This window comes from Lutra lutra, chromosome X (genome assembly GCF_902655055.1).
Source record: "Lutra lutra chromosome X, mLutLut1.2, whole genome shotgun sequence".
Lineage (NCBI taxonomy): Eukaryota > Metazoa > Chordata > Mammalia > Carnivora > Mustelidae > Lutra > Lutra lutra.
Genome location: NC_062296.1, coordinates 5,001,503 through 5,018,826, shown reverse-complemented (window position 1 = coordinate 5,018,826; position 17,324 = coordinate 5,001,503). Strand labels below are relative to the sequence as shown.

Genomic DNA, 17,324 nt, shown 5'->3' with positions numbered 1-17,324 from the left:
TGCCTACCTACCAGGTCATCAGCCATCCCTAAATCAGACATACCTTCGTCTGTTGTTCCTTGCTCTGTGCTTGGATGGTATGTCTGGTTTCCCAACCCCAGTCATATCAAGACAGGATATGAAAAACACATGATCATTTAAAAAAAAATAGAAAAAACATTTGACAAATCCAACTCCCCGTCATGATAAATTACTCAACAAACTAGGACTAGAAATTAACTGCAAGGGGCCCCTGGGTGGCTCAGTGGGTTAAAGCCTCTGCCTTCGCCTCGGGTCATGATCCCAGGGTCCTGGGATTAAGCCTCATATTGGGCTCTCTGCTCAGCAGGCAGCCTGCTTCCTCCTCCTCTCTCTCTCTCTCTCTCTCTGCCTGCCTCTCTGCCTACTTGTGATCTGTATCTATCAAATAAATAAATAAAATCTTTAAGAAAAAGAAATTCACTGCAAAAGAAATAGACTGCACTTAATGTTGCAGCTTGGGTAGTAAGAAAGTGTTCTAATAAGTCCTTTGGCTGAAACATGGACCATAAGGTGGCCTATAATGAGTGAGTTGGAAGTGTCAGGACTGCCTTGGTTTAATATAGAGGAAGGGATTCAAAGCCTTAGGGAGATTGTCATTTAAGACCTGCTCACACGCTGGGAAAGTCCAATGGGCAAGCTTTGCACTACAGCTGTGAGAAACAGGTCTGTGAAGGGAACACCAGCATCCTTGAAGAGCTCTTCGTCGTTCTTCTCGGCAGCCCAGACTTTAATGTGGGAAATGAAATCACTGAATTTGGAAACCTAAATGCAATGGTATCCTCAGGTGGCAGGGACCAAAGGGAAGCCCACAACTGTCAAGGGCAAGGTCTGTGGTTATAGCCACAGCCAGCTATCCGAATAGTCTGATTTGTGGGTCTATGTATTGGCTAGTTAATCATGGTGTTCTTACAAGTGAAATAGATAGAAAGTGCAATAAATTATTATTTGATTTGTGTAAGCAGAAAAGTTCTAAATCAAATGAACAAAAGTATAACATGAATCACAAAGTCAAAGTGTCATGGCCTCTCAATTCCCAGACTTGAGCCATTAAATCTTTTAGAAAAAAATAGAACTCCCATGTAATCCAGCAATTACACTTTGGGGAATATATCCAAAGGAAATGAAAACATTGATATCTGTACCCCCATGTTCATAGAAGCATTTTTCATAATAGCCAAGATATGGAAACAACCTAAGTGTCCATCAATGAATGGGTAAATGGATAAAGACAGTATAGGGGTGCCTGGGTGGCTCAGTCAGTTAAGCATCTGCCTTTGGCTCAGGTCATGATCCCAGGACCTCAGGATGATCCCAGGACCTCAGGATGATCCCAGGACCCACTCAGTGGGGAGTCTGCTTTTCCCTCTCCCTCTGTCCCTCCTACCCTGATCATGTTCTCCCTATCTCTCAAATAAACAAATAAAATCTCTTAAATCTCTCAAATAAACAAATAAAATCTTTTTTAAAAAAGTATAAAATTGGTATATACAATGGAATACTATTCAGCAATAAAGAAGAAGGAAATCCTGTCATTTGCAACAGCATAGATGGGCCTTGAGGGCATTATTCTAAGTGAAATAGTCAGAGACAAATACTGTATGGTCTCACTTATATATGGAATCTACAAACAAAACTAAACTAAACTAAGAAACAGGGATCAGTTTTGTGGCTACCAGAGGTGGGAGCTGGAGAATGGGGTAATTGGATGAAGGTTATCAAAAGGCACAAACTTCCATTTATAAGATGGCTTTACTGGTAAATTTTACCATTTAGGAAGAATTAACACCAATCCTCACAAATTCCTCCAAAAAATTGAAGAGAGAGGAACACCCCCCAACTCATTCTATGAGACCAGTATTTCATACTCAAACTAAATAAGGTTATCACAAGAAAATACAACTATAGACCAGTATTCTTAATGACTATAGATGTAGAAATCCTCAATATTCTAACCACCTGAATTCAGCACAATGTAAAAAGGGATTATGCACCATGGTCAAATTGGATTTATTCCAGGTAAGCATGGTTGTTTAACAATCCAAAAATCAATTAATGTAATGTAGTATATTAATAGAATAAAGCACAAAACCCATATGATGACCTCAACATATACAGAAAAAGCATTCAACTACAATCGTAGTTAATACTAAAATGCATTGGATTCTACACAAAATGAGTAAAGAGCAAATTGTTGTTATGTAAAATATATGTCAGTAAAGGTGCTAAAGAAATTGTTCATCTCAGCTTTGTGGGTGACATAGAAAAAGAGAGGAGATGTCAGGGATTTATCCCTTGTCTGTCGAGAGCAACAGAACTTGGCAGTTCCAATCACCCTGGAGTTTTCTTTCCCAGGCTTAATGGTAGTGTCTACCTTCCCAGAAATTTAGAAATGAGAGGGGGTGAGGAGTCACTCTCCCCTGGCCCTCCTTCACCCCTTCCCATTGACTCTTTCCCATCTCCTGCCTGTTACCCCCAAGCTCTACCTCTGCTGGGCACTGTGTGGCCCTAGGAAGGGAAGGGCAAGGAAAAGCAGAGGGACACCCATGTGGGAAAAGAGGGACAGGATACGCCAGCATGGGAGATAGAGACTGGATGCTTTCTCACTTCCACAATGATCACCAGCAATTAGCATTGGGAGATGCCACATCAAGGTTTGGAATCACACCTTAAGCTTTTTAAAAACTCAGCAGCGCTGACAACACTTGGCCCCACACTGGCTCAATGTTTCTCCCACAGCTGAACATCTTCATTCATTTTCATAACTCAGCATCTGCATTTGTGAGCTTTTTGCCATGCTGTGTCCCATGCATCTTACGTCCTGGCCCCAGAATGCCCCTTCACTATTTCCAGATAGGACTGCCCATCACAATTATATTTTGTTGGGACATCTTTTCCTCCTGCGGCCATCTTCCCCCTCTGTCTCCTATTGTCACCTATTCCATGAAGCCTTCTTCTCTTCTGCCACTGAAATCCAATCTCACCCCTTCACCTCTCCTCTGAACACCCCTTTTCGATTGTGTAAGCAAATATCACACCTGCCTCTACCCTAGGCATTTGCGTGCCTTTCTATGGACTCTGCTAGACTCTAATCCTGGATTCCGTCTTACCAAATTGCTGCTTTGTCAGCCGCACCCTCTTGGTACCCTGTTGGCACTTAACATCTAACTAACTGGATTGTCCCTGGACTGGCCTGATGTTGAGGAAGAGAAGTTGCTATTAAAAGAGGAAAAGATTCAGTACAGAGAATCAAGATAAAGTAACTCAGGAAAGCAGTGAGAAATGAAGGACCGTGGCACCAGAGACCAAGGAAAAATATTCCTTTCTCGAATTGAGCTACACCTGTTCAGAGACATTTCACCTTCACAATATAGAGATTGCATTTGACGGGACACCCCACAAGGTGATAGTGGCCTTGGCCCCTCCAACCTCAATGCTCTCCTGACAGTTGCTGGTGCGCCTCCTGTTGGCAGCTGTGGGAACTGGCCCGTGTAGCTCCTGTTTTCAAATCTGACAATCAGGTTTTCTGACATTTCCATTTGTAAAATGCCACTTCTCCCTCCCACTACACTAGGCTAGATCACATGTGCAGAGTACAGAAATCACAAATTATTTACTTGCCTGCCTCCACGTGAGAAATCACCTGGAGAGCAGGAGAAAGCCAAGAGTAGAGCTTTCAGGAGGAGGTAGGGGGGTCATAGAAGGGTTCATTCCTGGGGTGCCTGGATGGCTCAGTTGGTTAAGTGCCTGCTTTGGGCTGAGGTCATGATCCTGGGGTCCTGGGATCGAGCCCCGCATCAGGCTCCTTGTTCAGCAGAGAGCCTGCTTCTCCCTCTCCCTCTGCCTGCTGCTCTCCCTATTTGTGCGCTCTCTCTGTGTGTCAAATAAGTAAATAAAACCTTCTTTTTCCAAAAAAAAAGAAGAAGAAGAAGAAGAAGAAGACGGGTTCATTCCCTTTTTAGTTTAAGCCAGTCAGGACCATTTTTTTTTTCCCTGTGGTCTTCGTTATTCAGTAATGAAAAAGTTTCTCCTTCAGAGTGGGTGAAATCACAGCTCTAGCTAGGCAGAACGTGCTCAGTAATAGGAGTTTCTACAAAGTCTCCACTCAAGAAATCCCGCCTGATTACTCCTGACAACTGAACACACGAGGCCGCTGAATTCAGTGAGTCACGGGGTACAGAAGGCAGAAGCACCACAAAGCCCCTAGGAGTGCGTGGTAATGGGCTCTGGAGTCACCTGGGAACCTTGCTGATAGGTAGACTCTGGCTTCCTAGAGCTGAGTGGGGCCTGAGATCCCACTTCTAACCAGCCTCCAAGGGATGCAGAGGCTACTGATCAGAACCCCTGGTGAACAACAGAGTGGAGGAAGGAAGTCAGACCTATGGCATCTGGCCCCCAAAACAGTAACTTTATGTCCTTCCAGAGAAGAGTGAGGAGCAGTGTAGAAAAAGCAGCCTTGGGCTTCCTCCAGGAGGATTCTGGATGTGCCCTGGTAGTCCTCTAGAAGGTTTGGGATTTGATCAAATGACCCCTGGCCTGAGTCCCTGCCACATTTGGCCCCTGATCCTGCTTAATGACCCACCTGAGGGGTGGTTACAAAGAGCAGGGAACCAGTCATTGTGTGTAGGACAATGTGTACGGAGGGTCTCCCCTGTTTGCCCCAGAGTGTCCCTAAAGGACAAAGAGGAGTGGGAGCATCCTTTAGGGACACTCTGGGGCAAACAGGGGAGACTCTACGTTTCTCCCCAGCCTAGGGTCGGCAAGGAGACTCCTGGTCCCCTCTGGGGGAGCCCCACCAGTGCCTGACAGTCCTCTTTCAGTCCTTAGCTCCTTTAATTCCGACTGGCCAAGGGCAGACCCTCCTGGGTGCAGCACAGAAAGGATCCTGTGCCCAGGATCGTGGGGACCTCTGTCTTCGCCTCCTCTGGGCAAGCCCTTTGTCCCAGGCGCTGTGGGCAATGCGCAGGCGCTGCCAGGAACGCGGGCCCCTGCAAGTTTCCTCCCTGTCAGGGCTCCTCTCCGCAGGCGCAGGTGGCAGCTAGCGTAGCTCTTGTCGCTGTCCCTCCTTCAGGGTCCCGGGGTGGCCCTCCGCGGGACCATGCAAGCCCTGGTCTCCCCAGTGACCAAGGCCATCTTCGTAGCTCTGTTCCTCTTCACTATCCTGCTCATTCTCTACGTGATCCTGTGGTACATTTGCCGGGATGTGGACAACGACTACATCTGAAGCAGGTAAAGCGCTGGCTCAGTCCCCTAAGGCCCCACCCTGTGTCCCCAACCCCCAGAGACTTCATGTTCCTTCTCCGGAATCCGCATCCCTTCCCAGGACCCTGCGCTCCTCCTCTGGGCTCTCTGTTCCTTTCCTGGATCCTTAACCGCCTTCCCATCCCATGTCCCTCCCCGAGCACTAACTTGGACACTGCACTTCTTCCCTGGACCCTGACTCCTTCCCCTCCACTCCGAATTCCTTTCCTAGATCCTGCGCTCCTCCCCACATCCATGCCCCTGTCCCAGTCCCAAGCCCCATCTCTCACCCCCTCGCAGGCTCTTACTCCAAACCCCAAGCCACTCCCTGAGACCCCTTGCCCTTCTCTTGCATTTTCAATCCTTTTCCTGGATCACGTTGCCCTCCCAGACCTCCCACCTCTGAGGTGCTTTCCGAATCGGAATCGCAGGACCCTGTGCTCCGCCCAAGAGCCTTGGGCTCTCTCCTGATCCCGAACCCTTTCACCAGATCCCGCTCCCCTCCTCCGAATACTCTCCCCTCGGCATCTCACTTCATTCCCAGGAATCTGCTCAGAGCCCTTTACTCCACCATCATCCCAGCTCCTCTTCTGACCTCAGACCCTGCAGCTTTCTCTAGACACACAAGTGCCCCACTGCCGCACCCTGTTCACAGCCCTTCCCCAGGCCCAAGGCCCCCTCTCCCCAAACCCTGTGCCCCCTCAAGACCCTTGCCTTTCTCCCAAGCTCACACCCTTCCCCTGGTCATGTGACTTTTTCCAGGATTCGCCCCCCCAGCCCCTGTCCCCCAGTCCCTCTCTCTAGCTCCTGGCAGATAGGTGCCTATGGCCAGGCTCACTGCACTGCTCCCCATCTGGACTCTGCCATTGGGTTCTGTGTCTGAACGGCTGATGACCGAAGGGCAGTGCAGAGACTTTTGATGGCCAATGTCTCCTGCAGCTCTGTCCATGTGGTCCATGCTGCCCTTACTTGTCCTGCCACAGAGGTGCTTTCCTCCCTCCCACAGGCAGGACACCTGGATGGCTTGAGCCTACAAACCAGCAAGCAAATAATAATTTGACATGTCACTCCTGTTCCCTGACTTTCCTCGAATTATGTTTGGACCCACAAAGAGCTACCTGGTGTAGGGCTTAGGCACTGCCCTGGAGATTGAAGGGTACACCATAGTTGAACCTGTGGACACGGAGTAAATACAGGCTGGATGACACTAGGCGGATCCGACTGCTTCTGGTTTTCTTGTTTGATGGGGCTGGTCCATCCATGAGCAGATGGTTAGTCAGAACTAGACTAAGTGGACACCTACAGCATTAACCCCCAAGCCTGCTTTGGGACGGGGTGGTGGAAATGTGGGCAGGGGGAGCAGGGTTACTGTCTTTGGTGGCTTTGGCATCACTTGGACCTGAAGGGGGACCCTGAATACACAGTTGAGCACAGACTCAAAATGAGTTCACACCAGAGTCTTCCCAGAGAGGCCAAGGACATCCAGCAGCAAACACAGTCCCATGGGGTGGAGTGCACCATCCCCAGTGCACCATATGAAAGGGCATTTACACCATGCAGGATGTCACACGGTTGTGAACTCAAATTCCAGATCAGCTGCTTGCTAGTCATGTGACAGGACAAATTACATGTCTGAGCATCTGTTCTTTCATCTGTAAAATGGCATTAATGACAGTATCAAGCTCACCATGAAATACTGCATTTAAGCTGATCAACAATCTTATACCAATAAATCCTCAGCTAAAAGTGGTAGTTACTTGTGAACGATTAACTTCAAATGGTATTTATTGTTTTACTAATTTTTGGAAATATAATTGACATATAGTAAATTTCACCTTTTTTATTGTGCAGTTCTGAGTTGTGACACTAAGCTGTGTACCATCACAATTACGATATAAGAACCTTCTATTGATAACATGTTATTAAAAATTTTTCCTTTCAATATCTTTAAATCTGAGAAAAAGAGCATCTAAAACTTGTTTTGGAGAAATGAGTATAATATTCATTTATATTTATATTCAATATAAATATCTATTAATTACCATCTTGGTGGTTTGAGTTTTTTTACATTATGAAGTGTAGTTGACATGCAATGCTGTATTAGTTTCAAGTGTACAACATAGAGATTCGACATGTCTATACGTTACTCAGTGCTCACCATGATAAGTATAGTCCCCATCTGTCACCAGACACAATTATTACAGTATTATTGACTATAATCCCTATCTGTACTTTTCATCTTTGTGACTTATTTATTTTGCAACTAGAAGTTTGTACCTTTTTGTTCCTTCATCTATTTTGCCCATCCCTGCTGCTCCCTCCCCTCTGGTGACCACCAGTTTATTCTCTGTATTTGTGAGTTAATTACTGGTTTTTCTTTGTTTAGTCTTTGGTTTTGTTTTTTAGATTCTGCATATAAGTGAAAAGATCCTAGTCCTAGTATACTACTCCCATCAAAATACCTCACTATTTTTTTCACCAATATTCATGATATTTTACCTTAGAAAGAATCGCTTTTTTATATTACCCAGGCAATTAATAACTATACTTTCTTGCAAAAAAAGTCATGCAGCCCAGAAGTGAATCAAGGGATCATTCCAGGCCCTGTCTATTCTCCCAGAGGAGGTAGCAACCATTGTTAATCATTTGATTGGTTTTTCTGCCTTCTGCCTTTCTTTTCTCCCACCCCCTGCCCTCTTTCTCTCTCACACACACCCAGAATGCTGTTTGTTTATTTTCTTCCTATTAAGTGGGATTATACTTTGGATTTCAGAGGACCAGGAAGGAATTAAGAAGCAGAATGGAAATCTCCCAAGGAAATGCTAGAACCCTGTTCTCTCTTCTGTCCCCTTAGGCATTGCTGGGAGAGGGATGCCTGCTTAAGAGGTCTGTGAGGAGACTGTTTGGAACTCCTTTTGTGAGATCCTCTGATGAAAGGTGCTCTAAGAAGTGCAAAGACTATTTTTAAGAGTCCAACAGAAAGCGCTGAACATTTGCATAGAGGCCAGAGGAGGTAACAGGCCCACATTTCTGGGTGGCCCACTTCTTTTCATTGCACACTTCTTGCCGTCAGACTCCCTCCAAGGGTGGAAAACTGCAAGGTCCCTGTTTTCCTGCCCCTTAGGGGGCTGGGTGGAGCACCAGAGTCAGTGCACAAAAATCACTATTCATACAGGCTGGCCTTCAACTGGAGACTTCCTCCCCTTACCTACAGAAAGCCCAGAGCCTATATCAGTGACCTTGTCAATGCTTCTAGAAAGTTCCCCATCAGTGGTGTGGAGAGGGGATGGGAAGAACCTGAGAGAGGAGACCAATTAGTAGACAAGAAATGATTAGGACCTGAATTAAAACAGTGCCCATGGGAGGAAGAGAGCTAGAGATGTGTCTGAGTTAAAATTGGTGGACCTTGGTGACTGAATGAGCATGGAGGCACAGGCACTGAGGTGGGTAGGGAAGAGGAGAGGGGAGCAAAGCTAATACCGTTCTGTCTAGCCTAGCAGTATAAGAGGCCACTGGTATCATCAAAAGTTAGTGGCTCCCATTAGACAGAGATAAGTTCCCTTAGGCCAGCATTACCAGGTCCTACCTGGTCTGCTAACCACTGCCACCTTGATTTTTCCCTTCTTTCCATCTCACACCTTGACATGGACAGATATCTAACCAAGGGCCTGGCTCATAGAAAAAGCTCATAAAATTGTAGTCTCTTTATATTACATGGGGTTTCACTTGTAGGTTTGGTCTTTCTAGGGGCCACCTATCTTTGTTCTCACTTGTTGAGGACTATTGTGCTCACCGATGGGGTCTGCACAGTTTGTGGCATGTTGACTAGAATATGTGAGAAAGTCTGCTTATATAGACAAACAGAGCTCTGCCTGACCATCTAGACCATAGCTGCCTTCCCCTCCCCCACTCCTAATGTAGTTTATAGGACAGCACCTGAACAAATTACAACCACATGTTCAAGCCTTGTGGTTTGAGATGGATTATGTAATTTTTCTTTTTTTTTTAATTCCTCCTAAAGAATGAACTCACACCTTACAGCATTCAACAGGGAGTCTGAATCCCTAAAGTCAGTCAGTCAGGTCAGAATGTCAAGCTACCCGCACAAGTGTTATTTGCTACAGAGAGAGGGTTGATCCAAGGCTGGCCTCATCCACTGTCTATTGGTGCACCTTCAAGGAACATAGAAGACATGATAGGTGATGGAGAGCCCATGTGCTTAGGGTGGTAATGTTACTCTTGACTCCATAGCTGACAAACAATCAGCAGATGCCTTGTACTGACCTTCAGAATATCTGCACTTTTGTCTCTTCCCTTCAGCCTGCACAGCAAACATTAAGTTCATAGGGAAAAGCCATGTCACTGAGAATTCTGTGGCCCTGTCATGGATTGGAAACCTTAGGTGAGCTGCAGCTGTATCAGAGACAAGTAAACCACTAATGCAGAAAGGAGTTTAAGTTAAGTATAGGAAGGAATATTCTGAAAGGAAACTGACAAATATCTGATTAGAATTCTCCTGTTCCAAATCATCAACATTTTCCCCTTCTTCAGTAATTTGTGACCCTATGGGGGATGTAAAGCACAGGATTAGGTACTGGGATATAGAAGAGTATGAAGACTGATCTTTCTCTTGAAGATTTAGAATTTTGTCAGTAAGGCAAGAGAGAAAGAAAGAGGGCAGGGAAGAAGAGCAGAGGTCAGAGGTTTAGTATCCTGTGGTCTGATGAGTATAACATGGTCTCTGGCAAGGGGAGTGGACATCATGGTTTCTGTGGGACAGAATCCCCTTTACACCATTTGACCCAGCCTCACTATTGAGTCTCTTCCTTTCATTTTCTCAACTATCTGCAAGGCTTTTGAAATGTGATCAGTTTTCCTCTGTCCAGGCTGCAGACAGAACACAGTCTGGATGGCCTGTCGAGTCCCTGGGAGACTTTGTGGTCCTGGTCTAGTGGTTTTCTGTGTCAGTTAAGATCAGGTATAGCTGTGATTACCAGAGACTGGAGACAATAGCAGCTCGCATGCAATGAAAGGTTATTTCCTCTCTCATGTGAAAGACCAAAGGTAGGTAGTTCAGGGCTGCTTTGGTGGTTTTGTCCCACAAAGTGCTTTGGAATCCTGATTCTTTCTAGCTTCTTTCTTTCACCATACATGGGCACCATTCCCAAGGTTCCCTAATGATACAAGATGCTGTTCCAACCCCAGCCATCTTCTAAGCATTCCAGCCAAGAGGAATGAGGAGGATCTGAAGAAGCAAGTTAAAGGGCACATACCACTGGCTCTTTCAGGAGGCTTCTGCAAGTTTTCCCGTGACACTTCCATGACACTAGTGTCTCATTAGCTAAAACTTAGTCACATGGCTATAGTTAACTTATAGGAATCTGAAAGTGAAGGTTCATGATTATGGAAGAAGAGGAAAGAAGAGGAAAGCAATTAGGGGGCAATGCAGAGTCTCTGCTTTGTCATAGCACTTGCTCCAAGGAATTAATGAAGTTCTCCTTGATTCTGCAGCACTCTTTCTGGAATTCCTGTAAGGCGAGGTTATGGTGGCCATGTCAAACTTGTAAATCCTGTTACACTTCCCTACAATGACTTTTTGTAGAGGCGGAGCTGGTAAAACATTGTTGTTCTGTGTTGCTTCTCTGGGATTTGGGAATACAATTTCTTTTGTTTTTTTTTTAAGATTTATTAATTTATTTGAGAGAGAGAGAGAGAGCATGAGCAGGGGAAGGGGCAGAGGGAGAAGGGAGAGGGGAGAAAGAATCCCAAGCAGGCTCCATGCCCAGAGCAAACAAGCTCCACACCCAGCGTGGGAGCCCAATGCAAGGCTTGATCTCTTGACCCCAAGATCATGACCTGAGCCAAAAACCAAGAGTTAGACATTCAATCAACTGAGCCACCCAATCACTCCAGTAATGCAATTTCTTGCAGCATCACTGTTAAATCTTTAAACGTATGATTTATAAATGTTTCCTCTTGGGTAACTTTGGAACTCCAGTCAGTAAGTCATGGGATCTTAGCTCCAAACTTCCTTCCCCCATCTCAAACCATCTTTTCATCCTACCTGCCTATCTCAAAGAAGGGGCTGCCCCTACCCTGTTGAGGCTAATCCTGGCCCTGTGGCCTAGTTCAAAGCTCTTCCAACCTCTCTAGAAACCTCCATGACAACATTTTTTGATCTTGTATCTTGAATCTTCTTCAATTTCCACCCACCTTTCTGCCCAATCACGTATTTTCCCCTCTGGTCCATGCATATTTTATTTCTATCTTCTGCTTGTTCAGAGCTTCTGCTGCATCATTGCTCCTCAGTCTATTTAAAATTTAAAATTTCCACCATTCATATATAATATATGTAAATAACCTGAAGAAAATAGATAATAGTAAACTATAGTAAAAGAATAAGGAAGTGATGAGTTTTGTGTATTCGTCACCTTTGTTTTTGGTATATTTTATTTCTTTATGACTGTCTCCATCAATTATCATGGGGTTTTGGTCCAATTACTGTTGGAGGAGGTCATCAAGAGTGCCTGACTGCCAGCTGACTCGTAAGCTCGAGCCAAGCAAGGAGGTTCCACACCTACTTCCCTGTCCTTGGTCTGTGCATTCTGCTTACCTTCCCTGCTCCCAGAAACTGCCAAAGAATGTAGCCTTGAGTTAGTATGTGGTATTGAGACCATCTGGATGGTAGATGTAACTGAACCCTGTTAAGGCCTCTATATAAATTCTTAGGATTCTGGTGGGTGGGTGTAGAGATCTACTTACCTTGCAGCCACCCAAGACAAGCCTCATATGTAAGTTCTCTTACTTATTAAACCTGCTACCTACCAATCTACAGTGGCTTGCCTCTTTCTTTGATCTTTCCCTCCACATATGGAAGCCAATTTCAGATTATTACCCAGGAATCTCCTGGAAAGGTTACAAACCAACAATTACCTAAACTCATGATTCCTTAGTTGACTCATTTCTTAGATGGGTCTAGTGATATTCCCAGCCTCCTGGGTTTTCTGTGAGGATGCCTGCTTTTCAGCTCCTGTTGCCAAACTTGTTTCCCCCAAAGGCTGCTTTCTGGTCCATTGTGATTCCTTGTTTCTAGGCCCTTTCCCAGGGCTAACTACTATTTTCCTATCCTTCGGCTTCTCACCCCAACCTTCTGTCCTTTTATGTCCTAGTTCTTTGGATACTGATCAGAGTTCTCAACACTGCCATGCCCCAGCCTCTTGTAATAATAGACAACACAAGGGCGCCTGGGTGGCTCAGTTGGTTAAGCGACTGCCTTCGGCTCAGGTCATGATCCTGGAGTCCCAGGATCGAGTCCCGCATCAGGCTCCCAGCTCCACGGGGAGTCTGCTTCTCCCTCTGACCTTCTCCTCGCTCATGCTCTCTCTCACTTTCTCTCTCTCTCTCAAATAAATAAATAAAATGTTTAAAAAAATAATAGACAACATGAATATTCATAGTATCTTTTGCCTCTAATCTTGTCACCCCATTAATTTTTTCAGCCATTTAGTCAACAGACTTTTCATAATTATAGCTAATACAAATCAAGTAGTCACTGTGTGCCAGGCACTGTTCTAAGTGATTTATATGTTATTCCTCACAGCAGTCCCAAGAGGAGTTTAGAAGTTTAAAAAGCAGAATTCACTAGTGAAGCCATCTGATCCTGATTTTTTTTTGTAGGAAGGTTTTTTAAACTAGTAACTCAATTTCTTTCTTGTTATAGGTCTATTCTGACTTTTTATCTTCTTGAGTCAGTGTTGGTTCTTTGTGTCTTCTAGGAATCTCTACACTTTATTCATGTTACCTAATTTCTCAGCATACAGTTATTCCTAGTATTCCCGCATAATCCTTTTTTTTAAAAGATTTTATGTATTTATTTGACAAAAAGAGACACAGCGAGAGAGGGAACGTAAGCAGGGGGAATGGGAGAGGGACTCGATCCCAGGACCCTGGAATCATGACCTGAGCCGAAGGCAGATGCTTAATGACTGAGCCACCCAGGCCCCCCCTTTTTTATTAACATTAATGTATTATTTGTTTCAGGGGTACAGGTTTGTGATTCATCAGTCTTACACAATTCACAGCACTCACCATAGCACATACCCTCACTAATATCCATACCCAATCATTCCATCCCTCCCACCCCCTTCTCCTTCAGTAATCCTCAGTTTGTTTCCTGAGATTGAGAGTTTCTTATGGTTTCTCTTCCTCTCTGGTTTCTTCTTGTTTCATTTTTTCACCTCTCTTTCCCTATGATCCTCTGCCTTGTTTCTCATATTCCACATATCACTGAGATCATATGATAATTGTCTTTCTCTGATCGGCTTATTTTGCTTAGCATTAATACCATCTAGTTCTATCCATGTTGTTGCAAAGGGTAAGATTTCATTTTTTTTTTCATTTTTTAAAAATTTTTAATTAACATATAATGTATTATTAGCCTCAGGGGTACAGGTCTGTGAATCACCAGGTTTACATACTTCACAGCACTCACCATAGCACATACCCTCCCCAATGTCCATAACCCCACCACCCTCTTCCTACCCACCACCCCCCGCCATGCCGGCAACTCTCAGTTTGTTTTGTGAGATAAGGAGTCTCTTATGGTTTGTCTCCCTCCCAATCCCATCTTGTTTCATTTATTCTTTTCCTACCCCTCAAACCCCCCACTCTGCCCCTCAACTTCCTCATATCAGGGAGATCATATGATAATTATCTTTCTCTGATTGACTTATTTCACTCAACCTAATACCCTCTAGTTCCATCCACGTCATCACAAATAGCAAGATTTCGTTTCTTTTGATGGCTGCATAGTATTCCATTGTATATATATACCACCTCTTCTTTTTTTTTTATTTTATTTTTTATAAACATATAATATATTTTTATCCCCAGGGGTACAGGTGTGTGAATCGCCAGGTTTACACACTTCACAGCACTCACCATAGCACATACCCTCCCCAATGTCCATAACCCCACCCCCTCAACCCCCCTCCCCCCATCAACCCTCAGTTTGTTTTGTGAGATTAAGAGTCACTTATGGTTTGTCTCCCTCCCAATCCCATCTTGTTTCATTTACTCTTCTAACCCCCTTAACCCCCCATGTTGCATCTCCTCTCCCTCATATCAGGGAGATCATATGATAGTTGTCTTCCTCCGATTGACTTATTTTGCTAAGCATGATACCCTCTAGTTCCATCCACGTCGTCACAAATGGCAAGATTTCATTTCTTTTGATGGCTGCATAGTATTCCATTGTGTATATATACCACATCTTCTTTATCCATTCATCTGTTGATGGACATCTAGGTTCTTTCCATAGTTTGGCTGTTGTAGACATTGCTGCTATAAACATTCAATATTTCATTTTTTGATGGCTCCATATTGTCTCTCTCTCTCTCTCTCTCTCTATATATATATATATATATATATATATACATATATATATGCCACATCTTCTTTATCCATTCATCTGTCAATGGACACCTGGATTCTTTCCGTAGTTTGGCTATTGTGGACATTGCTGCTATAAACATTGGGGTGCAGGTGACCTTTCGGATTATTGCATTTGTATCTTTGGGGTAAATACCATACAAACCTTTTTATTTATATTTTTTTCTCTTTTGTTCTTGATTAGGGTAATTTGAACCTTTTTTTTTTCTTGAGTGATTCTAACTATAGGGTTGTCAATTTTATACCCCTAGATTGTTCAGTCACTAGCTGGTGTCCTCTTTGAGAAGTGTGTGACCCTGGCTATAGCTGCATTGCTTAGTCATTGACAAATGGCTGTTCCCAGAAGATCATGACTTTGACTATATAGTAAAGGCATATCCCAAAGAAGCTAACAGAGGCTGTCAGCTAATCACAATATTTGAAGTGGGGCAGCAAGTCTTTTCTTGAAGGGGCAATCTTACAGTCAATGATTGGATTACCCTGATGCCGTGGAGACCATGGCATATGTGGGTATAGGAGTGGGTATAGGAATATTGCTGTCCCTCCTGCAAAAGGTATACTGGGTATAGGTATAGTGGGTATAGGAGTATTGCTGTCCCTCCTGCAAAAGGCAACCCCTCCACATACTCCCAAGTGACAGTCATTCAAGTTTATGAGTAGGCTACTGCATCTCATTCTTCGACCCCAACTAGGAGAAGTGCCTTATTTTTTTTATTAATAATATTTTTATTTAGATATAATTCACATAACCAAAACCATCCTTCTAAAACATGTAATTTAGTGATTTTAATGTATTCACATGATTGTGAAACCATCACCACTGTCAATTTCTAGAATATTTTCATTACTCCAAAAAGAAACTCTGTACCCATTAAGAGTCATTCCCTTTTACCCACAGACCCTGACAGTGACTGATCTACTTTCTATGTCTGTGGATTTGCCTGTTTTGGATACTTTAACTTAGCACAATGTTTGAAAGGTTGATCCATGTTGAAGCAAGTATCAGTACTTCCTTCTTTTTTTTCTAAGTGTTTAGTTCATTACTTTTTAATGCATGAATATGTCATTGTATAGATTATACAACATTTTATCTATCCATCAATTGATGTACGTTTAAGTTTTTCCATGTTTAAGGTATTATGAATAATACTGCTGTGAATATTCATGCACACAATTTTGTGTGGATATGTGTTTCGATTCTCTTGAGTATATATGTAGGAATGGAATCGCTAGGTCACATGATAACTTTCTGAGGATCATCCTAAGTGTTTTCCAAAGTAGCTGCCTCATTTTACACTCCCATCAGCAATGTACGTGGGCTCCAATTTCTTCATATCCTTCTAACAGTTGTCCTTTTAATTGTATCCGTCCTATAGGTGTTATATCAGTAAGAGTTCAACCAGAGAAAGAGAAAGAGTAGTATGTAAATATATATATCAAGAATAAGCAGCAGAATAATCGAAGATCAGTTCAGAAAATTCATGGAGGGGCAGCATAACTTAGCCTTTCCTGGTTGATGTAGTCTCTGAGGCACCTTCCAGGTCTAACATCTAAAAGCCAAGGAGGCAGAGAGGGTGAGAGAAGCAGTTTACATTGTGTTATAAGTGATACAAAACGTAAGTTGTGGACAAATCTACCAGCATGTGTTTTGTTTTCTTTAGTTGTTCCATGAGCTGGCATCTCCCAGGACCTTGGGTCACAGTGTACCGGCCACACCTCCAATGTGTCAGGCAGTGTGGGAGCACTTGACTCAATTTAGGAATTAAGCCTCGTGGCAGGATCTGCAAGATTTCTTAAGATGCTGGGCAATGTTGAGTAATAAGCAGTTTTAATTTATTCACAAATAATTTAAAAACAACTGGTTTGGGATCCCTAGAACAGAATTGGCATTACTTGCAACAGCTGCTTCTCTGGAAACCTCTCAGGAAGTTGTCTGTCTGGCTCCTCTCACTGGTACTTCTTCCCTGCAGGGAACTGCCTTTTCAGGTGCTGAGTTCTTTTGTCTGTCCTGGGCTACTAAGAGCCAATGTCAGAAAGCAGCATGCATCCTTATGTACTAGGGTAGCAGATGTATGGGAAAACCCACGGATAGGTTTAGAAGAGCAGGGAAGTGATGGGACTATTTAGAGAATGATGGCAAATATGAGCCCCTGTTGGCATTAATTTTCCAACTGGGCCAAGGCTCCTGATTACCTTTCAAGGAACAACAGAATGTGTTTGATGATCAGCAAAACACATGCCTTGTCCTGCCTGAATCATAACTCATGATAGGGTGGTGGAAAGATGTGAATGAATATTTGGGGGTGAGAAGCAAATATCAGGATATGGATCTACTTATTTATCTAAATGAGAAGAGGCTACATAGTAGCCAGCATCCAGTTCTGGATTATTACTTGCAACCACTGTATTCTGGAATGGCAGCAGAAGTGAATGGCAGGATGAAGTGCAATTTAGACCCTGAGACTTAGCTACTAGGAGCCTAAGTCATGGATAAAAGGGACATCTGTGTATTTTTTCAGAAACTCTAGAAACAGAGCTCCCTGGGTGTTTGGCTTGGGCTCAATCAAAAGCCAGAATCTAAGCCTATTGTATCTTGTTGCTTGTTTTAGCAAATG

The 17,324-nt window shown here is 43.8% G+C and overlaps 1 long non-coding RNA gene across 1 annotated transcript in view; it reads left to right on the top strand.

The window, feature by feature from the left end:
• Positions 1-17,324, top strand: part of LOC125091667 (uncharacterized) — a 48,157-nt gene that overhangs the window by 11,124 nt on the left and 19,709 nt on the right. The gene's annotated exons all lie outside the window — the stretch shown is intronic.